The following is a 24,665-nucleotide window of genomic DNA, read 5'->3' as shown; positions in this document are numbered from 1 at the left end:
TATTCTTTTTAATTTTTTTAAATTTTATTTTATTTTATATTCAGGGAGTACATCTGTAGGTTTGGTATATGGGTATATTATGTAATGCTGGGATTTGAGATTCTCTTGAACCCATCACCCAAAAAAGTGAAAATACTACCCAATAGGTAGTTTTTCAACCCTTGCCTCCCTCCCTCCCTTCCTCCTTTTGGAGTACTCCGTGTCAATTGTTTCCAAACATGGTATTTGATTTTCTGTTTCTGCATTAATTCACTTAGGATAATAGCCTCCAGCTGCATCCATATTGAAGGCATTCTGGTTTGATCTACTCCTGTCACCCTTGATGTGAAGCAGTACTACTTAAATGTTGCAAGTTTAGTCAACATTTTTATTCACTGAAGCTGTGCCCAAGAACTTAAGAAACAATGCATAACTCAGTTTTATATGCTATCTCTGGGTCTATGGGGAACTCTTTAAACTCAATAAGCTGTGACTCTGACTGAATGCCCAGTATTAGCGATTAGTATATGTCAGTGATAATCACTCTAAACGTTACAATGAAATCTGAGTAGAAAATGTGTGTGTGTGTGTGTGTGTGTGTGTGTATGCCTCTACTTGTAAATTCTTTTATGAACTTACATATTTTGGGCCCATATACGTATATGGCTAAGGTTTAAGTGTGCTTATCACCAAATCAAAAGCAAACAGAAATCAGTTCAAAATAATAGAAAATTCAAGTCACTGGGATGTCTACAACCTCAGTTTGGAGGCAGTGTCATCTGTAAAAATTCCACAGCATTTAATTACCAACAGTGTAAAAAACCACAATTAATATCTCTTATGATTACAACAAAATTTTGTGCATACATTCAGCTTTACAAGTTATAAACTGATCTTGTAATATTGACATTCATGGATTATTATATGGGACTATGAAAATCAAATAACATAATCAGTGTCACATTTACTTGAGCAACATCACATCTGACAGAGTTATAACTCAAACATAGATGTCATGTTAAATTCATGTATATTTTATTCTTGTATGCCTTCTACTCACTGGAAAGATCATGAAATCATGAATCAGTTAACCAGCTTGTAGTTTTGGATATGGCACTGTGTTTTGAACAAGCTATTTTAATGGTATTAAAGTATTAAAGAAACTTGTAGATATTTTCTCACTACTATAATTTATTCATCTTAGTGTATAGTAATTCATCTATGCTTATTGACACACAATTCTGCCCAGGTTAGAGATAGAGAAGTTAATTATAGATAAATTAGTCTACAGGTATAGAAAATAAAATGAGCATAAAAAGGCTGCATCAAGGATGAATGTAATTTTTCTATTAGCTATGCATTTTTAGAATCAGAGCAATCTGATCAGATGTGGAGAAATCAGAAAAGGCCTTTTAAAGATATAATACCAGATAAAGTACTGTAATATAACCTGTATAAAGAAACAACCAAGAGCAATGCTGGTACATAGTTGCTGACAAATGAATATGTGTGAAATACATGATTAGATGACGACAACAACAACAACAACAACAACAACAACAAAACCCTGCAGCCTTAGTTAACGCTTTCTTCAGCCTGAAACAAAATCAAAAAGAAGCCATTACTTGGATTTCATTCCAGTTTTTATGGCACAATAGCATTGGCAGCTTTAGGTATATGGACATACATTGACACACATGCACAGATTCACAAATGTGCACATGCATATACACCTACACAAAATATGTTTAATTTCTTGGAAGATAGCTTAGAACCACTTCAAAAACAAGTAGGCAGAAATAGCAGAATAAGAATTATTCTAAGAAGCAAAAATCTCAATTGGGGCTCCTTATTGTATGCCCTAAAATTTTTCACTAACAGAACCTTTCCTTGAAAAAGAGAGATTGTCAAATCCATACTAGGGTGTTCAATTTCTGAGAAAAAGTAAAATTTATAGAAAGATGAAAACATGTAATTCCCTCTTATGCTCATAAATTTTCAATGTTACTTCTTAAAAATTCACGTCTTTCTCCTAGATTTGTACAATTTTAGCTAAGGGCCTGCTGTGTAAACCTGTCAAAATGTTTTGGGCTAATAACTACACCTGACTTGATAAGCAAAGCTGTATTTTTTTTTCAATGAATGTTATGCATTTGCCCAATTTTACATTTTTAATGAAGTGCCCAAGGCCTATTATTTCAGAAAAACATAAATTCACTATATTTTACCAAACTATTTATTTAAAATTCATCTTCACAGGTTCTTTGTTAGTCTAAAAATCTTTTACATATATAGCTAAGTACAAAAAGACAATAGCATATAGGAAGAACATTGTTCTTTCAAGTACTCCGTTTCTCATCTGATTAGTTAGCAATTTGTACAATTACACTTAAATGGATGCAATGCTGATATCACTGCTTATTTTATTGTAGTAGTAAAACAGGTACAGTGCTATCTGCCCTGCTTGTTTATAATATTACTCATAAACAATTTTGTGTACACTCTATTTCAATTTCCCAGCTTGATTAGCTAATAATCTGCACTAAAACATTCAAGGTAAAATGGAAAGCTAATTGCATAGAGATATTTAAGCTCATTTGCACACAACAGGATTTTTTAGTGCCACTGAAAGTAAAAAAAAAATTAGGACTTCTCTCCTATCCTCACTAGTTCCCTCTGCTAATTCAAAATGTCCACAGAGAAACCAAATGAGATAGAACATAAAAATGGTATTTTTGGTAAGGGCAGTATTTGAAGAGAAGAAAATGTTCCTTGGGTCTATGTACAGGTAACGAATCACTTTTATTCTGTAATATTGTTCAAATTTCAGAATGCTCTATCTAATGATGTAAAGAAAGGTAAAGATTCTTTACAGAAATGGTTTTCAGTCATTGCATTCTCCTGCAATTTTCTGATATCTCTTCATTACTCCTAGTAATTGAATGATATCAATTATGGGATTGCAAAAAAGGAACCCAGGTGACAAAAGGCTCAAAATATATAACACAGAGCATAGTATAAAAATTTGTTATCCTAGAATGGGAAATAGAAAAATTGAAACTGAAATTTTAATAAAGAGTGTAAAACCAGGTTAAAATGGGATCCTCTTAAACTTTAAAATCATCTAAAATTGTTTATAAAATATAATATTTTAGCTCAGTTAAAGTACTGTTGAATTACAAAATTTGAAAGATAGCAGTCATAAATATATATGGACTCAGAGGTCAATAAATTCATAGTACATTTAAAAAATAATAATAATTTTCTGATAGAAAGTCCATTAAAAGGTGGTGTTATGGTTTGGATCTATGTTCCCAGCAAATCTTATGTAAAATTATAACCCCTAGAGTCAGAAGTAGATCCTGGTGGGAGGTGATTGTGCCATAGAGGTGGAGCTCTCATGAATGGTTTAGCACTATCCTTTAGGTGCTGTTCTGGTGATAGTGAGAACATAAATGATTCATCATAAGATCTCTGTTGTTTCAAAAGTGTATAGTACCTTTCCCCTCTCTCTTGCTCCTGTTCTGGCCAAGTAAGACATTCCTGCCTCCCCTCACCTTCTACCATGATTCTGTTTCCTGAGTCCTCTCTAGAAGCTGGGCCAATACCAGCATCATGCTCCCTGTACAGCCTGTGGAGCTATGAACTAACTAAACCCCTTTATAAATTACCCAGACTCAGGTATTTATTTATAGCAATGTGAAAACAGCCTAATATGAAGAGGTCTGAAACTTTTGTTAATGATCTAGTTAAAATCCAAGAAAAATAAAAATACTGGTGTTCATTCTTAGCCTGGTATGGAATTAATAATTCTATTGTTTTTAAAATAAAAATCTTCACACCAGTCAGAATGGCAATTATTAAAAAATAAAAAAGAAAAGAAAGATGCTGGCGAGGCTGTGGAGAAGAAGGAATGCTTGTAAGTGTTGGTGGGAATGTAAGTTAGTTCAGCCACTGTGAAAAGCAGTTTGGAAATTTTTCCAAAAAACGAAAAATGGAAACTACCATTCTTCTAAGGAATCTCATTACTGTGTATACATTCAAAGGAAAATCAATGGTTCTACCCAAAAAACAGCAATATTCATTGCAGTACTATTCACAATAGCAAAGAGATGGAATCAACTTCAGTTACCATGAATGGTGGATTAGATAAAGATACTACGGTACATATGCACTATGGAATACTTTGCAGCCATAAAAGGAACAAAATCCTGTCCTTTGCAGCAACTTGAATGCAGCTGGAAGTCATTATTCTAAGCAAATTAACATAGAAATAGAAAAACAAATATTTTGTGCACTTATGTATAAGACAGAGCTAAATCTTGGGTACAGATGGCCATAAAAATGGGAACAATAGACACTAGGTACTCCAAAAGAAGGGAGGGAGTTGAAGGGCAAGGGCTGAAAAACTAACTATTGGATGGTATATTCACTCTCTGTGTGATGAGATCGATGAAACCCCAACTTCAACATCATACAATACACCCTTTTAACAAACCTGCACATGTACCCCCCGAATCTAAAATAAAAAGTGTGACATTTTACCCAGCTTGTGTGGGTAGAGTCAACCATGACACTTTTCTCCTCACTACTGCACTACAACTACTTTATCTGTGTCTACTTTCCCCTTTCTCTGGATCAAATCTCTTTTTATAATTTTTGTGAAACAAATAAATAGTTTCCTCCTAGATATATCTAAAAAGATCCAGTCCAACATCACATCTAATCTTCAGACTTTTCTTCACCTTAATCCTTCTGTGGGCCTGTGGGCCCCAGTTCAACTCCTCTTTAGCATTGCATGCTTGCAGGGGGATGGGTGCTATGAGCCCCTTCTCTCTCTCTCTCTCTCTCTCTCTCTCTCTCTGACTCTCTCCCCTTCACTAAGGAGCTGCAATCCTGGTCCTGCCAATTCTGAAGCACTGGTTGTTGGAGGGGACAGAAATAAGAAGCCATGAAGTTTTATTTGAATTGAAGCTGTGTAATCTGTTTGGCTGCCTCTGAATGTGAGAGATCCCGGTATATAATTCAATGCAGCCTTGAGGCAAGACCAGATGTGTTTCTTAGATGACATTTTTTTTTTCTATTCCCCGGCTGCTCTTATCTGTAATTCTTTGAAGTAAACCATGCCTCCTCTGACCTCTTATGCATTTTATCTCTGCTAACTGGTTTCTGACATCCCTCTTTGATTCACCCTTTCCCTTACACTGTCCACTACCACAGAATTCCAGTCAAGTTGGCCCCATCTATCTGCCTTCCCAGGAAATACAACACACCCATATTCTTTATGCTTGCAACCATGCACTGTCTTTTCTTTTGAAAGTGAAGGCATTCACAAACAGTCCTCTTTACTTTGGTGTCTGGTGTTGGCTTGTGAAGTGTTGGCTCTAAACTTCAGACTTTTCATGATGTGTCAGAAACCGGTCCCTCATACTTCAGGGACTATAGGTCAAGTTCTCCAGGTGATTCTCTTGCACTCTTGAGGTAAGGGAGAATTATCCATGCATATCCTTCACCACCATCTTTCAAGAGTTTGGAAATTCAGCTCCAAAATATCTTCCTCCAAAGAAGGAACTTCTCTAGACTCCTCAACTACTCAACTAATAATTTGTTTTGCCTTAAATAGCCTCTAGGTCACTGATGAATTAATGCCAGCTAAACCATTTTCACACTCTTTTATCAAGACTTGCATGCACATTCTAGCATATCATATCAATATCTGGAGTATCTGGTTCCTACTGTGTTATACTTAATATTTGGAATTCATCCATAACCGTATGGAACATAAGAAAGGTTATATTGTTATCTCTCTCTCTCTCACTCTTCTCTCTCTCTCTCTCATACACACACACACACACACACACACACACGTTGGCAAAAGAGATTCAGTTTATTCATCATTAGGTTCTTGAGCATTTGCAACTTTACACAGAAAGGCAATAGGGGAAGAATTGCCATCTACTCCTATTGATTTATATTTCAAAATTATTAATAGGTTTCACAATTTATTTTAAATATTTTATAAAGTGGCCTGTTGCATTAATTTGTTTTATAAAATGCTGAAAACTCTAGCTCCTTTTCATATATCCCAACACAATCACACATAAAATATGCAAATTTAAAATATAAGATAGGCACAGTGGCTCATGCCTGTAATCCTAGCACTTTGGGAGGCCAAGGTGAGAGAATCACTTGAAGTCAGGAGTTTGAGACCAGCGTGGCCAAATTAGAGAGACCTCATCTCTCTAAAAATAAAAATAAAGAAATTAGTCAGATATGGTGGTATGGAACTGTAGTTTCAGCTACTTTGGAGGCTGAGTCTGGAGGATTACTTGAGCCCAGGAGTTTGAGGTTTCAGTGAGCTATTATCATGCCACTATACTCCAGGCTGGCAATAGAGAGAGACCCTGTCTCTAAAACACAAATATATAAATATATAATACAAAAATTAGCAAATCACACAATTGTTCTCTCTGGATAGTTATTAAAAGTCTAGTTAGAAGTGAAGTTAGATTTTTGAGCGTGCTAAGATGATTTTACAATGTGAATTTCCTGCCCTGACAGTCACCCTTTTCCTTTTCCTGCAATTTTTCAAGTAAGTCATCTCTAAGAAACAAAACCTCTACTGATAATTAAAGCCCTTTTTTTCCCATTTATTTATTTTATTGCATTTTAGGTTTTCGGGTACATGTGAAGAACATGCAAGATTGTTGCGTAGGTACACACATGGCAGTGTGATTTGCTGCCTTCCTCCCCATCACCTACATCTGGCATTTCTCCCCTTGCTATCTCTCCCCAACTCCCCACCCCCCACCGTCCCTCCCCTATCTCCCCCCGACTGAACCCAGTGTGTAGTGCTCTCCCTGTGTCCATGTGTTCTCATTTTTCAACACCCGCTGATGAGTGAGAACATGCGGTGTTTGATCTTCTGCTCTTCTGTCAGTTTGCTGAGAATGATAATTAAAGCCCTTCTTCACTAGTTGCTACACTGGTTAAAGTTTATAATACCACATTCAGAGCCATATTTGGCTTGGGTTGAAGTTCTACTAACCCTCATCTAAACCTTGAATATAATGTTTAGGTATACCTATGGGGACCCTACACACATGCATCCACACAGCACATTCACTATATTAATTCTTATAGGATTGGTCATCCTACCATAACAAACATCCACACAATCTGAGTAAGTGATTACAAGAGGCATGCTTACTGCTCATGCTATGTTTCCAATGAGCATCAGTATGGTCATTGCTAACACGCAGGCATTCAAGAGAGAAACAATAGAATGCAGCAAATTGCATATTATCTCTTAATCCCCAGAACACAACATTCACTTCTCAGACTCAACTTCATTAGCTAAAGCAATTTCTATATCTAGGCTTAACTTCAAAGGGGACAGAAACAAACCAGTCTACCTGAGCCTAAGTGGAGAAGACAATCAAAATATTTGGAAACATCCCGAATGACTTAGACAAGTCCATTAACCAAAACGGTTGCAAGGACTTAAAGAGATAGACTAATGGAATCACGCTTTCAAAGCAGGGTTTCCCAAACCTCTGGCCAAGGTCCTTGCCCTGTTAGAAACTGGGCCACACAGCAGGAGGTAAGCCAGGGGAAAGCAAGCATTACCACCTGAACTCTGCCTCCTGTGAGGTCAGCAGCAGCGTTGTATTCTCATGGAAGCACCAAACCTATTGTGATTGTGATGTGAGGGATCTAGGTTGTGCTCTCCTTATGATGAGACACTAATGCCTGATGATCTGAGGTGGAATAGTTTCATCTTGAAACTATCCCCACATCTGTCTCAAATTTTCTTCCACAAAACTGGTGTCTGGTGCCAACAAGGTTGAGGACCACTATTTTAAAGAACAGCAACTGGGCTCATTGTCACAGCATGGTCTAATGTAGCAGTTTCCAAGGCATGGTCCACTGACTGCTTGGCGTCTCAAACACCCAAAATATTTTCATAATAATATTGGGATGTTCCTTGCCTTTTTTACTCCTGTTCTTTCAATAGTTTGCAGTGGGAATTTCCACAAGCCACATGTCAAGTCATACTGCAAAAGAATTAATCCAGCTCCTATTAAACCTGGAATTTTTTTTAAAAAATTTGAAATGTAAAACAATGCCATTCCTCATTAAATTCCTGTCTGCAAAAGTTTATCTATTGTTCATGAAAATGCATTGTTTTAAAATTTGATGAATTTATTTTTATTGTAAGTAATTAATAAATGGTTGATTCACAACAATTTAGAACACCTCCGAAGGTAATTCTTTTAGACTTCCCCATGAGATCAGTTGATACCTTTTTCATTGCTGTATAATAGTTACATTCCTTCCTCTACCTAGTCTTCCTTCTTAATCCCCCATAGGTGTTGTTTCTAAGAACACTCTCCAATAAAGTTCTTGTATGCAAATCTGCATTTTAGAACCTGTTTACCCCAAGAATCCATGTACGATAGTTGATACAAGAAATGATCCAAGGAAGCAGAAACAAAAACTGAATTTTAGAGCTCCACCACCCTCTGGCCAGCGGACAGCAAGGGGCCCATCACTGGTGATAAATGAAGCACTAGTAGCACCTGGTAAGTGTAATAGTGCATTTTTAAACTTTTACTAGTGGTGAATTGGGATGGAATGCCAAGAATGCACTGATGGGTCCTATGTGGCAAATATTTGGAAAGTGGGGGATAAATAATAATATGAAAATTGTGGAATTAAATGGCTGTCTCTGGGACTGACTCATGTTATGGAGAAAGAGACTGAGAGTGCCTTAGAGCATGTGGAGATGATCAATTCTAAATTAGGAAGCCAGCGGGCCTTAGAGCATGTGGAGATGATCAATTCTAAATTAGGAAGCCAGAAAAAGCCGAAGATCAGTCCAGGGCACACTCAAAAGTGTCGAAGAGCTCTGGAAGAGGTCAAATTTTATAGTCAAAGCTTGTTACCTTAATGTTAGGGTCCCGTAAGGAAGAAATGAGATCCTGAGAAATGTTACATTTGAAGACGGTAAGTCCACAGATTTTCCTGAACTGTCTTCTAGTAACCTAATTGTAGCTGCTGTGATAGATGTAGTATCATTACTAGAGTATGTTAAGGTTATCACAGGAACTTGAGATGTGGTCACTGAGTTGACAGATTATTTTTTACTCCTATCAGAAAGGAGGGTTAGCAACATTTTACATTAATTTGGAATGGGCTACGTTGTAAATTTATAATCTTGCTATATTAACTTTCCTACCCTCTGTTGTAGCCCCTAAAAACCTGGATTGTGGCGGTGTTTTATTTCACAGATAACATATTCTTCTACACTACAAATATTAATAGGAAAAGCTGGGCAAGAAGTTGAACAAACCGTATAAGAGCAAGTTGAAAAATTAGAGCTCATAAAAATTAAAAATATCTACCCTTCAAAAGTCCATGTTGAAAGAATGAAAAGACAAGCTACCAATTTGGAGAAAATATTTATAAATCTCACACACACACACACACACACACACACACATTTACATGATTTATAAATGTGTGTATTATATATATATAATAAAGGGACTTGTATCTAGAATACATAAGGAACTCTCAATGTCAATAATTAGGTAAATAGAAATTTTTTAAAAAATTGATGAACATCTGATTACTTAAAGAAGATATACATATGGGACATAAGCACATGAAAAGGCATTCAACATCATTAGTAAATAGGAAAAGACAAATTGAAACCACAGTGAGATATCACTACACATCATTGTTTTAGCTAGAATGACTAAAACAATAACAGTTATCATTCCAAGTGTTGAAAAGTAATGTTAGAGAGCTGGAATTTGTATGCACTGCTGGAGGGGATACAGAAAGGTATAACTAGTTTAGAAACAGCTTAGTTGTTTCTTCAATAAAACAAACACCTATGATATGATACAGAAGTCTATATCTGGGTGTTTATTGAAGAAACTGAAAGTATATGTCAATACAAAGTATACATGTAGAGACTTTGTTATGTCCCTATACGTGTACTTTGTATGGAAATATATGTTCATATGTTGTGAACATATGTTCACCACAGCTATTTTTTATTAGTATTAGTGAAAAAATGGAAATGGTCCAGATGTCTGCCAACAGGAGAATGGATAAACAAGTTGTGGTATATGCGTGAAGTGGAATACTACTCATCCAGACAAAGGAACAAACTATTGAAACACAAAACAGCATAGATGAATCTCAGGGTAATTATGTGGAACAAACATAGTACATTTTGTGCAATTCCATTTAGAGTATTTAGAAATTGAAAACTAATATATAGTAACAGACACAGATTAGTTGTTGCCTGGTGAATGGGCAGGAGCCAAGGCGAGTGGTGAGAGGTGGAGGGAAAGGTGACGGAAACCTTCATGGGTGGTGGATACGTTCATTGTCTTCTTTCAGTGAAACTCCATGGATGCATGTCTCTCAAAAAGTATTTAATTGTATACTTTTAATATGTGCAGCTTATGGTATGTCAATTACAGCTCGAGAAAACTGTTAAAATATTGTCATCATTTATACAGCCTCTTAATGACAATTTAAACTTACAGCTAAAAAAATTAAGATTTCAAATCACATATGTCATTTAAAAAATCTTCTTTATTCAGTTAGAAACATTTCTCTTCTGGGACAAAAGTCTTTCTCAAGGAAAAGTTTTTATATAATGCATACAATGAAACAATTACCCAAGAATATAGTATATTTATTATTTATTGAGGACTAGCTCTATCCAAAACAAAGTGTATATCTCATGAGGAACATTTCACGAATCCTTCCAACAACTTAAGGAGGCAGGTACTATTATCATCTCCATCCTTACAGTTTAAAAATACTGAAGTATGGAGCACTATCTTGCCTGCAGTGTCTCACCCAGCAGCAGAAGAGGTAGGGTTCAAACCTAGATTCAATTCCAGAAAGGTGATTAATCCCACTACACTATGTGATACAATAGAGGCAAAAGAATCTCTCTGCAATTTCTCATTTTTAAGGGAGTTATTTTGAAATCAGCAACTGTACCTTCACACACATTCATACACACAAAATCAATAAGCTTCGCTCCCACCAACTTTTTAAAAATTCATGGACTCATTAATAATTTTTCCCTAGTGGGTCTTTAAGTGCTCTTCAGTGTTTATTGAAGCCATGTGCTTCACTTAAAATTATATGAGGCTGTATTACATAGCAGTTAAGAGTTTAGTAGCGGCTTTTCCAACTACCAGTTCAAATAGATTAGAAAAAGGATCTGAGATTTCTCTATCTACCCTGGAAGACTCCCACTCCTGAGTACACATGACTTCATCTCTGGCTGTGAATTTCACTTTATTTTATAAACCATGCCATCATTATAATAGAATATTCAGGAAACAAATCATGTTATACCTATCAGTCTCTCAAAGCTACTAAAGCTTTTTATTTTTCAATTTTATTCCTCTATATTTAATATTTTAGCTCTATGGTCTTCCTTCTTCTGGACATAATTCTGCATACATTCTGAATGGTAAACCATGCAATTACTTTCATGTGAACCAAAAAAATGCTGGATAAATTTTTTCAATCTTAAAAAACAAACAAACAAAAAACATTGCTTGGATTCATACCCAGAATCCCATGTAGGCACTTTGTAGCTGTGAAATATTGAGCAAATTTTTAAAATTTCTCTAAACTTTTGTTTGCTTAATTGTTAAATGAGAATATTAGTTAGTGTATTTCAGAGTGTCGTGAATTAAATTGGTTCAAGATAGTGGCATACAAAACTCTATTTTAAAAATACGCAACCAAAATCTCTTTTTATGTAGCAAGAAAACATTTTAATTCTAAAAGACTTCTTTTCAAGGTATGTGAATTATTTATAAGAAACTAGAAAAGGGAGATCATTCCAGGTCAATTGGGTATTTCAAAGGACTTAAGGTATGCAAATGTTGACTTTTTTGCTGGATTTAGAAACTGGGGCTAAATGGAGTTGAATTGTTAGCAAAAAAGGCAAGGACTAAAGAGGAAATATTAGGTGGCCTGAGGCCATTATAAGGGGAGAAGGCCAGTGGCAAGTGAAGTTTAGAACGGGAGAATGAAAACAGTTCTAGAGGCCTCTGTAGACTGGTTTCAAAAAGAGTTAGAATTGCATTGTCAGTAATAGCCTCAGTGGTAAGGTAGTCAAAAATACTTTAAATAAATGTTTTTAAATTTATTTGAAAGAAACTCTAAAAGAATTAGAAGAATTGTGTAATATGTACCATGTATGTGTGTGAGATGGTAGTTTATCTGATCTTTGTGATGAAGATTAGCAAGTATAAGTCTTTTCCCATGACCCTATATCTTTAAGTATTAATTTACATTCTGTTGGCACTGCCATCTTATCAAAGACTAAGGAATAGTTATGTCAATTGTGTGCAGAATCTATGGAACTTTTATATGTATAGGCGTGTTTAGGAAGTTGTCACTGTTTGGATTGAATCTAAGATGCAGATAAATAAAGAGCAGTAAGTCAGAACAAAGAATCAAAAGAATCTTGAAGCCAACAAAGACAATGAAAATGAAATTCTGCAGAGGTTATGTTGAGCCCATCTAATGTTTAAAATAATACAGTGACATTTGTGAGATTAAATATACATGTATTATCTATATATACACATGCATATATATAAAATATATATAATATATGAATTTATTATATATATTCTACATATATGAATACATATATATTACATATATAAAATATATATATTACATATATAATGTATATATTACATATATTTTATATATATATATATATATATATTTTTTTTTTTTTTCCACTGTCCAAATCAGTTCACGAATGAGGAAAAGTCTCTGGCATGGATGGAAGATGTTCTTTCTTTGAAGCAGGGGAAAGGCAAGTTAGGTTTTATATATCACAGAGGCTGTATCATACAGTAGAGTCATACGTATTCTGCGGGTTTGGGGAAAAGCTATGAAAAATGTAGCTTTTTAAGAGGGGGCCAAGCACATGTGCAGTGGATAAACATATATGTAACATACATTCCATGTTCACTTTGGAGACAGATTTTAGCATTAACATTAGGTAGAATTTGGTTGTTTACATAAAAGGTGAACTATATGACACACAGGATATTTATGCGCCCTATATAAGCTGACTGTAACTGGCTTAAGGTCTATCAGAAAAGATTGTTTGCAAGGCTGATCCTTTGTTCAATCAAAGTTGTAATGGTCTGGGCTTTAAAACAGAGTTAGGAAAGGTCTGATAATTTGCCTGATAGCTCCTATTTTTATGGAGTTTAGCAAGAATGTAGTATTTCTTTTAGTTGTAGGAATTTAGAAATTTTCCATGTCAGCCAGGCACTGAACCCTTGAACCATGGGTACCTTTTGTTTCTGTAACCTTCGGATCTGTCTTAGTTGATAAAGGGGCCAATATTTTGGTCTGTCAAATCACACACATACACGCATATACTTGATACTTGAACACTTGTACAATGTGGGGGCTTGACTAATAATAGTCACTTAACAAATAAATGACCGGAAGCTTTTATCAATCATGTAAACAGTTGATTAACACATATTATATGTGTTTTATGTATTACATGCTATATTCCCACAATAAAATAAGGCAGGGAAAGAAAATCATAAGGAAGATAAAACATATTTACTGTTTATTAAGTGCGAGTGGATTGTCATGAAGGTCTTTATTCTCTTCATCTTCACATTGAATAGGCCGAACAGTAGAAAGAATAGTTGGTCTTGCTGTCTTAGGAGGTGACAGAGGTGAAAAAATATCCACCTTTAAGAAGACCTGCACAATTTGAGACCATATTGTTCCAGAGGCAACCATATATTTTAAACATAAATACTCATTTTACAATATGTATACCCTCTGTCCTTTCTGTCTTGTACCTTTCATCTATGATATTTGTGCCTTTATACCTTTTTGTTTTTATATTTTCTTTTCCATTAAAGACTTTAAGTCAGAAAATAATATCTAGGTCATTAAAAATAAGGTATTTTTTCTAATTCTGAGTTTAAAAACAACAAACAAAAACCAAATGCATGTTGCCCATGATACGAATATTAAAGTCAAAGATTTTCTGGGCCACTTGTCAGGTCTAGTGTGATCCTTCTTCAGGATAATGTTCTTTCTTTCATTGCTTTTAAAATCCCAGTCAGAATGTGATCTCCAAAATCTTGTAGAATATATTGATTTCTGTTCTCATTCATGACAAAACAAACCTTCTGTAGCCTTTGCAATGTGGCTCCTTCACATGTAACTCAGGTTTGCTGAAAGCAAGCAGTCTGTTTCTTTCTACTTTCAGTCCAATATAGATTTTGTGCATCAGTCTTTAAAACAATGCTTTTATCTCCTTAAGTTTCTGCTGGGCTGCAGTTGTTTTATTAGTCCTCAGATGATTTATGTATTTTCAATGTACAAATGCCTAGAGGCTAAGATAAATAGAGTTATTTTTATAGTAAAATTTGAAAAATAGTTCAAGTATTGAAAAAGCAAAGCTTATTAGGTGCTCAGAATTAAAATGAATGCTTTCTCTGCCATGCTATTTTTGCAAGGGATACAACAAGACATGTGAAGAGAAGATTTCTGATAAATATTCTACTTTGGCTCTTTATCCAGAGCACATCAATTTCTAATACAAATACTAAGTCATTTACTCTAAGATAACTATATTTTAGAAGAAAAGAATCCTGAAAGTTATGACCCTCAAGCTGCAGTACATGAATCCTAGGATATCTAGACTTCTACTCTTTAACACACACACACACACACACACACACACACACACACACACACACGTATAACTAATACACATACTTTCCTATGACATTCATTCTTCATGCAGAAAGTTCAGATTTCTGTGATTTATTGATATATTAACTAATTTTAGTATAATTACTATTAAGTTAAAAATAAATCTCTATACATTTGTGTACTTCTTTGTTTTGATCAATTATAAGAGGATTTGATATTTTAATGCTCCAGGAGGCATTTACTGCCTGTGGTGGGTGAAGAAGTCATTTCCTACATGCTATATTACTATTAGGCAAAGAGTGGATAATACCTATTCTTCCTAAGACTTCTTTCTGAATACATTAAAATATGATAAACTGTTACTGATATTTTCAATCTTCTCAGTTTTGTAGCTATAGCATTAATCTCCTATTATGCTTAAATAACTGCTCCAATTTTTTTGATGATGATTATGCTTCTAAAGACTACTTATTATTTATGTAATGTTATAGGTGGCACACTTAAACACAAGTATATATGAACTTGATCAGCTATAAACATCAAAGTTAAAAGAGTTTGAGAATAAAATATTCTTATTTGGAACAGGCTAAAGATAATTACTACACTCTAGTGGTTAAACTATTAAGTGAAGTCTGACAAAATGAGCGCCGCATAGCACTGAGTAGTGGAGAAGTGTTCTGGAAAGAACTAAGGTCAAACATGAGTTGCTGATGTACCTTATTACTTTCAGTAATAGGTACAGCTTCTAATAGTGGTTCATAACCTATATGAAGGTGATTAAAATAAGCATTCAGGCAATCAGCATGAGTTCTGATGAGGTATTTAGAGGCAATGAATAGAAGAGGAAATGGACAGGGTCATGGTTGGGTCCTGGTGAACATGGACATAAAATAGATAAGTAGAAAAAAATCCACTGAAAGTACCTCAATAGAAGCCAGATATGTAACAGAAAAACAGAAGAGAATGTTTTGAGAAAGTAAAATGATGGGAGATTTTAGAGACAAGAAAGGCCATGGTGGAGAAGGCAGTTTTATAGAATGGTGAATGCAGAAGCAAGAACACAGTGGGCTAAGGTATAAATGGGAGGTGAAGAAACGAACACAGAACTGATTAATCATTTCAAAAACCTGTCTTAGAAAAACATGTCACCAAACAGACAGGAATGTAAGTCAGGAAAAATTGTTTTGTCTTGTTTTTAATATTGAACAGACTTTTTTGCATGCATCAAGAAATCCAATAAAGAGACAAAGGCTGATGATGCAGGTTTGAGAAGATATGATTGATGGAGCAAGGTATTTGAGTGGTGTAAAGGATGAAAACCAAAGCCTCTACATGCAGGGATTTGCTTTGTATAGGAGATGGCATACCACTTCCACCAATTAAGAAAGGGAGTTGGAAAATAAACAAGCAAATAGCTGCTCATTTGTAAAGATCAGGGAAGATAATCAAGAAATCTTTTGATTTAATTATCCTATGAGGTAGGAATCAAATTTGGCCTGAGGATGAGAGAGCAGCTTGCAGGGCAGGGAGTGTTGAAAGGAATTTTCAGTCTGAAAGAACTGCTTATGGCAATGAGAGAGAAATCTGGGTAAGGGTATTGTCAGAGAATCTGTGGGTAGTATTGAAATTGCACATATGATTGGAGAGAAGGAATTCATATTGGTGTCAATATGCAATGGTGGGGTGGGGTGGGATTTCTCTAGGCACACTCAGTGAACCAGTTGAAGATGAAACTAAGGAGGTTGTGTCAATTAAAAATAGTTACAATGTAGCAAAAAAAAGTAGTTACAATGGAGCAAAAATAGTATCAGAGTATTTAGGATACTAGAGAGAAAGATTTTATTTTTCACAGTGGAGTGATTATATAATTTATCCAAACTGAGAAATACTTGAGAGTGAAAGAAGGCAATGACCAAAACAGATGCTGGAAAACAGGAATAAACTTCTATATCACTAAGCAAACCAGGATAAATGAAAATCATGTTCATAGTAAATAAAAATTTTAAGAGACCATTTAGATTGGGAGAAAATGTATAGTAAATGGTCTAAACCCAGGTAATATTGGGGAAAAAAGCTAGATTATAAATAACAGTGTAAAATCCCTGGAAGTATCCAGTGCCATGCTAAAAAAAATTGGGCTGTAGAAGTTTAGATCTCAGAAGTTTAATAGATACTGTGACTCTAGTTAATGAAACAATTTAGTGTTACTAGAGTGAAGAAAGTGAGAAATTCACTGAGGTTCATAAAGTCACAGCGGTCTAAGGTTAAAGTGGGGATGTTGTTTTTCCTACTCACTTTTAAATTGTTCTGGAAGATAGTAGAATTAATGGTGAAGAGAAAGTTTATAAGCCAGGGGCCATAGTCCTTAAAGAATGTGATGGAATGAGTTTGAGAGAGGTCAGTCTATAACAAGGATAAGGTCTGGGTGGCATGAGGCTCAATGAAGGGAGTTTTATAAGAGGGCACAAGAGGTTTGGTAATGGCTATTAAGAAAATGAACACATTTGGCTGTCATTGCTTCATGCTATTAAGTGTTCAAATCACCCTTGCTCCATACTGATCTAAAAACTTTGATTATGATTAAAATTTTACTTTCAGTGCCTAAGGAAGAGAATTCATTGTTTGTGCTAACAATATCATCAATGTTCTACATATTAGTTATAATCCTCACTTTAAGTTGGACTTCTTCATGTTTTGATTTTGATTAATAAGAGTTCATCCATAGAGGACAATCTATTTTTGTTCTGCCAGTTAAAACAAGATGTGATGCCTACAAAAATGTCATACTTTTCACTCGAAGAGAAGTTTTGGGGCTTCTTTGAGGCTCCACATCATGACACCCTGACTTACATACTCATTTTAAATATCAATCGAAGTTAAAATTGAGGGCAAAGTATATTCACATTTTCTTTGCTGACATTGCAAATACCTGCTTTCTTCACTGTTTGTCTATGATTTGAATAGACAAAAATTCAATTGCACATAATCCTAAGTTTTACATTTTATTTTCTGCCATTTCTGAAAGGAGTAAGCAGCTACTAGCATTTACAAAATTCCTTAGCATATCCCTGGTAAAATAAGGCTTTAACAAGAGAAAATTGGATATGAAAACACTGCTTTCAACTTTCCATTTAAGATTTTTTTATTATGCCAAAATTGTAGGATGCAGTAGGTAATAGCCTTTTATGAAATCTTGGAGAACTCTGTTTGCATCAAATGTTATAATGCAGTGACCTGAAAGTAAAGTAATTATAATTCATTAGCATATCCAAGATTTTAAATTAGGTTGATTATGTAAGATTGTAGAAATTATACCATGTTATAGAAGATCAAAAGTCACAAGGAATGTTATCTTAACTTTTAATAAACATACACATTATTTAAATAATTGTATAGCAATTTTGGCATTAATATCACTTTAATTATATAAAATGTGTTGATAATATAGTAGTAGAGGAAATCTCTGCCTGGCACTTGGGTTTTCTCCTGAGGTAGGCTTATGCATGAAAATAGCATGGAAATAGCATCAAGTTTCCAAGTTTCATCACATTTACATAGTCCATCTAAATTCATTTTACAAACCCTGGCAATCTAAAATTCTTCAGAAGTAGTCAAACACATGATTAGCAATTTATAAAGATGAAACTATGTAATATTTTTATTTATTTATTTATTTTAAATTATTTATTTTTTTAAATTGCATTTTACGTTTTGGGGTACATGTGAAGAACATGCAAGATTGTTGCATAGGTACACACATGGCAGTGTGATTTTCTGCCTTCGTCCCCATCACCTATATTTGGCATTTCTCCCCATGCTATCTCTCCCCAACTCCCCACCCCCTGCTGTCCCTCTGCTATTTACCCCCGATAGACCCCAGTGTGTGATGCTCCCCTCCCTGTGTCCATGTGTTCTCACTGTTCAACACCCGCCTATGAGTGAGAACATGTGGTGTTTGATTTTCTGTTCTTGTGTTAGTTTGCTGAGAATGATGGTTTCCAGGTTCATCCATGTCCCTACAAAGGACACAAACTCATCATTTTTTATGGCTGCATAGTATTCCATGGTATATATGTGCCACATTTTCCTTGTCTAGTTTATCATCAATGGGCATTTGGGTTGGTTCCACGTCTTTGCTATTGTAAACAGTGCTGCAATGAACATTTATGTGCACGTGTCCTTATATTAGAATGATTTATAATCCTTTGGATATATACCCAGTAATGGGATTGCTGGGTCAAATGGAATTTCTATTTCTAGGTCCTTGACAAATTGCCACAATATCTTCCACAATGGTTGAACTGATTTACACTCCCATCAACAGTGTAAAAGTGTTCCTATTTCTCCACATCATCTCCAGCATCTGTTGTCTCCAGATTTTTTAATGATCGCCATTTTAACTGATGTGAGATGGTATCTCAATGTAGTTTTGATTTGCATTTCTCTAATGACCAGTGATGATGAGCGTTTTTTTCATGTGTTTGTTGGCCTCATCGACGTTTTCTTTTGTAAAGTGTCTGTTCATATCCTTTGCCCACTTTTGAATGGGCTTGTTGTTTTTTTCTTGTAAATCTGTTTTAGTTCTTTGTAGATTCTGGATATTAGCCCTTTGTCAGATGGGTAGATTGCAAAAATTTTTTTCCCATTCTGTTGGTTGCCAATTCACTCTAATGACTATATCTTTTGCTCTGCAGAAGCTGTGAAGTTTGATTAGGTCCCATTTGTCTATTTTGGCTTTTGTTGCCAATGCTTGTGGTGTTTTAGTCATGAAGTCCTTGCCTATGCCTATGTCCTGAATGGCTGAAATTGTGTAATCTTAAAGATAAACGTTAGCTAGTTTTAAATTACAACCTCAGCAAATTTTGCTCAGTCACATGACACAAGTTTGTCATTGAAGATTTTACCCATTGGAACACAGATTGTCACAGGGAGCTTTAAAACAGCAATGTGATAGTCTGACTATACAGGTTTCACATGAAAAAGTTCAGTGCTTTCTCAGTCATGGAAAAATACAGAACCCAAAACACACTTCAGGAATCATAGGATCAAACCAGTTTGCTTTTGCATGTTAATGAGAAGTTGCAGTATTTGTTTGCTGATCCTTTAAATTACTGTGCTTAGTTTAAAAAAGGACAGCCTAACCTTTCCTGTAAACATAAGCTTGCTCAATTTTTGACAGTACAGATATCTATGAGAGAAAGGAAAAATGTTGATAAAAATGGTAGTACCTAAAAAGAACGAGTTCAGAGAAAAAGGAAAACTTTCACATATGTTCTCCAGCCTGGTTTATATATGCCCCTTATTTTATTCTGCTTTTTCTCCTGGCTTCAGATGTCATGCGGCTTTTAGTCTTAATTTTATCTTATTTCTTTTATATACTCTTTCCCTTCCAACTCTAGATGTCTCTGTGTTGGGTCTAAGTGATATGCTATGAGTGAACAAGCAAAGGGCAAAACAGTGGTCATTTTTTATTATTTCTTTGGTAAATTGTGTTAATAAGTGGTTCTCTAAGTGTGAGCTCTGGACTGGCAGCACTGACATTGCCTGGAAAATGTAAATTCTAGATGACATCTCATGTGTACTGAATCAGAAATTCTGAGTATAGGGTCCAGCAGTCGATGTTTTAATGAGCCTCCCAGGTGATTCTGGTGTATGCTAAAACTTGAAAAAAAACTATTTAAAAAATGTTACTAGTTATTGGTAGTTTAATATATAGAAGTTCTTATTTGAAGTTATAGGAAATTGTTAACAGTTGTTATCTCTGGAGATATGAATGTAAAAAGTAAGAATCATTGCCTCCCTTTACTGTTCAAATTTTCTTACAAGGAGCAATTAGTATTTTTATATTTACTCCATCAGGACTTGTCTATATGAGACAATGGCTCATTTTCTTGTTTGCATTTTTGTAATTTCTTACATATATAAAAATACAAGTAATAAATATTATTTTTTAAATGCACGAACTGAATGTCACTGTTCTTGGAGCACTTCTTTATCCCAGCAATCAATTTTGCTATGTTTGTAAGTACTTATATTGAGCCAGGAACTATGCTGACTCCCTGAGTTAGAAAACAAAAACATGAATAATATATATATATATATATTTGCTAAGATACTCCAAAATCTACTTGAGGAGAGAAATACAGATATTAGCGCAATTGTCCAGAGTGAGAAAACCTAAGTTCTGGCTTCCACTCTTTGTTCCTTAAAAGTCTGCATTGAAATTTAAATGTATTTGTTTCATCATTTTTCCCGAAAGAATTTGAGTTATGTTAGAAATAAACAATATTAATAAAGTAGAATGTCAGGACCATGGAAAGGAACATAAACAAAAGTGCTAACCCCATAGACTAATTATAATAATAATAATATTTATTACGGTTATTAGATGCAAGATCTTGGGCTGTCACCTGGGCTGGAGTGCAGAGGCATGGTCATAGGTCTTTGTAACCTGGAACTCTGGGGGACAAGCAATCCTCCTACCTCAGTTTCCTGAATGTGGTACTGCAGGCATGAGCCATGGCATCCGGTTATTTCTCAATATTTTTCTGTGGAGACAGGGTCTTGCTATGTTACATAGACTGGTCTCAAACTCCTGGCCTCACGGGATCTTCCTATGTCACCTTTGAAAGCACTGGGATTACAGATGCAAGCCACTGTGCTTGTCTTAGACTCATTATTTTTATTCTTAAAAAAAAAAAAAAAAAATTTCTTAAGCACCTATTTTGTGCCAAGAACTATGCACTTAAAACTCACAATATGGAATATTTATTAGTAAGGCAAATTTGTCTAGAAGGAGTAATAGATATCTAAGTCAATTTAAGAATAATTAGTTTTTAAAATCCTGGGGATGAGGCTGGGTAGAGTGGTTTATGCCTGTAATCTCAGAAATCTGGGAGGCCAAGGTGGAAGGACTGCTTGATTCCAAGAACTCAAGACCAGTCTTGTCAACCTGCAAAAGAGCAAGGCCCTTTCTCTAAAAAAAAAAAAAAAAACAAAAAAAAAAAATTGATAAATAGTTGGGTATTGTGGTGCATGCCATGCCGTTACTCCCACCTACTCTGGAGGCTTTGATGGGAGGATCACTTGAGCCCAGGAGTTCAAGGTTACAGCGGGCTATCATTGCTCTGCTGCACTCGAACTTGTTTAAAAAAAAAAAGAATAAAAATAAAAGTAAAATCCTGAGAATGAAATTTTAACAGAATGCAAAGGTGATGGAGTTTAGAGACAAAAAGAAGAAACTCTGAATTTTCCTGGGAATATCAATTCTCCTTAATATCTAATTAATTTTATTTCCTAGTTTTAAAATAGTAAATCTCAAGAGATATAGAAGATAACTTGTGCTTACATAATTCACAAGCAACTTCTACTGAATAGTTTTGCATATTTTTTGCTCTATTTTCCTATTCATTTTTCTTTCATAGCTGAGTTTTTTTCATCTAAAGTTTTATAAGAATTTTTTAGTTTAATGTCTAAGAATTTTTGAATTAAAGTTTCCTGATGTCTTTTAAAATGGCTAAATAATATATCATAACTTCTCAATATATTTAAACACCTCATAGTTTGGACTTTTTATTTTATCTTTGATATACCACCATTAAAAAAAATCCTAAAATGATTGATTCTGATAGGTATCCTCCTGTGTATTTACATTTGTTCCCTAGATATTTATTTGCAAGATTAAAAAGCAGAAATATTTTAAGATTCTCAATAAATATAGTTATATTGCCTTATAAAACTGTTAAAGAAACAGTTTAACATACTGCTAAACATACTTTAAACAGTATGTTAAACATTGTTTAACAATGTTTAAACAATATTTAACATACATTCTTCAACTGTAGAATGAAGAATCAGTTTTTGTTCTGCAAATCATGCCAAATAAGGAATAAATGGTAATATCTGTCTTCCAATTATAAAATGAAATGTGTGCTAATTTTTGAAAATAAAAAATGTATTCTCTTGACCTTAACACTAGAACACATTTCTTATATGGAGAATACTAAATAAAATATATATTAAAAATATGAACAAAGTCTTTAACAACAGTTTTAAGGAACTTAAGAATTAGTTCATGTGGCAACTTCAATATAACAGCATTTCTATAAAGGTAAAATCAGGCATTCAGATGCCAGGAATTAAGTCCCAATTCTTCCACCAAGAGATGACATTATTTAAGTAAATTATTGAATTTCTCTGAATCTCAGTTTCCTAACTTGTAAGGTAGGATTAAGATGTATTATTTTTTTAAAAGATGACTCAGAGAATTAAAAGGTATCTATAATTACTTAGCAATAAGTTCATATGAAGAACTCAATAAAGGTTAACTGTTTTGATTATAGATGGCCTTTGACAAAGATACACATCAGGTAAAATTATTTTTCTGTGACTCAGTTTGTTTCTATAAAGAATGGTTTATATTAGCATATTTCCTAACCTCTGTATTAGGCAGCTTCTGAAATATCTCCCAATGAGCCCTGTTTCCTGATGTTCAATTCTTCGTTTAATCCAATGCCCTTGAGCACACCCTGGACTAGTGATTGCTTATAGTTAATATAAGTGAATCAAAAGTAAAAGATATTACTTCAGAGATTAAGTTACACAAGTCTGTGACTTTCCTCTTCCTCATATTCTCATGTACTCTCAATTGCTTGCTCTATTGTGCGCTGTCTTAAGTAGAAGGCCACATGTAAAGAAAACAATGATAGCTTCTGAGGAACTGAGGCCCCTCCATCCAATACCCTATGAGGAACTGAGCCCTGTAACAATTGTGTCTATGACCTTTGAAGCTGATCTTTATCAGTAGAGTTGTCAGATGGCTGCAGTCCCAGCCAATACCTTTACTGCTGCTTCATGAAAGACTCTGAGCTAGGTCCTACTTGGATTGCTGACATACAGAAATGATAAGATAATAAATATTGTTTCGTCAATTGAGAAAAATAATGAGACAAATCTCAGTAATTTTAGGAGGTTTATTTGACAAAATTAAAGACACATATCTAGGAGACAGATGTATGACTTTCTCTGAGGATGATTTTGAGGGCTCCAAATTTAAAGGGGAAAAGATGGGATATTAAGAAATACACAATTTTTGTGTAAGAAAGGGGTGGGAAAATAGTCATTCATGCCTTTGGCTCAGTTGAATCTGCTTTTTTTTTTTTCTTAATGTAAGATGGCATACACAAATGAGAGGCAGAGGAAAAATGCAAGGAATCTGCCTCCTACGTGACACAGACAAAACAGGGAAGGAGAATAAAAAGATATGCATCTGTGTCTGGTGGGCAGGGCGGTGATGCATCTATAAAGACAAGCTATCAATTTACATTGCCATTGTGAAATTTTAATAGAAACCTCTTAGTGTAAAGATGTTGCAGCTCACTAGGAATTTCCTTGTGGACAAAATATGAGGGATTCATGTAGATTTTCATCTTACAGCCATTTCATTTAGGAACCAAAAAGAAGGAGCCAGGTTTGCAAGTCCCCAGTTTCCAGCTGGACTTTTCCCTTTGGCTTGATGAGTTTGGGGCCCCAAGATTTAATTTCCTTTCACATTTCGAAACTGATAAAGTTAGGGATAATTTGTTACACAGCAATAGATAACCAATACAACTACCTCTGGCTCTAGAGTTTTATAAATGCTAATGATTAAGGACAATCCTTGCATCTTTTATATTTTCTCAATTATATGTATTTGAGTGTCTAGATAAGAAGCTCTTTATTATTTAAAAAAAAAAGGTTTTGGTCAAGATGGCTGACTAGAAGCAGCTAGTGTGCACCATTCTCATGGAAAAGAAGCAATGTGGCACACAAATACTGACTCTTCAAGTGGATCATCTAAGAAACCATGTCAGAATCCATGAAGGAAGCAAGAAGGCCCACAAACAACAGGTGTAACTCTGGGTAGTCACCTACCCAGG

This window comes from Sapajus apella, unplaced genomic scaffold, assembly GCF_009761245.1.
Source record: "Sapajus apella isolate SASKATOON/1434 unplaced genomic scaffold, GSC_monkey_1.0 scaffold6, whole genome shotgun sequence".
NCBI lineage: Eukaryota > Metazoa > Chordata > Mammalia > Primates > Cebidae > Sapajus > Sapajus apella.
The sequence above is the reverse complement of the archived record's forward strand: the minus strand, read 5'-3'. Positions refer to the sequence as shown.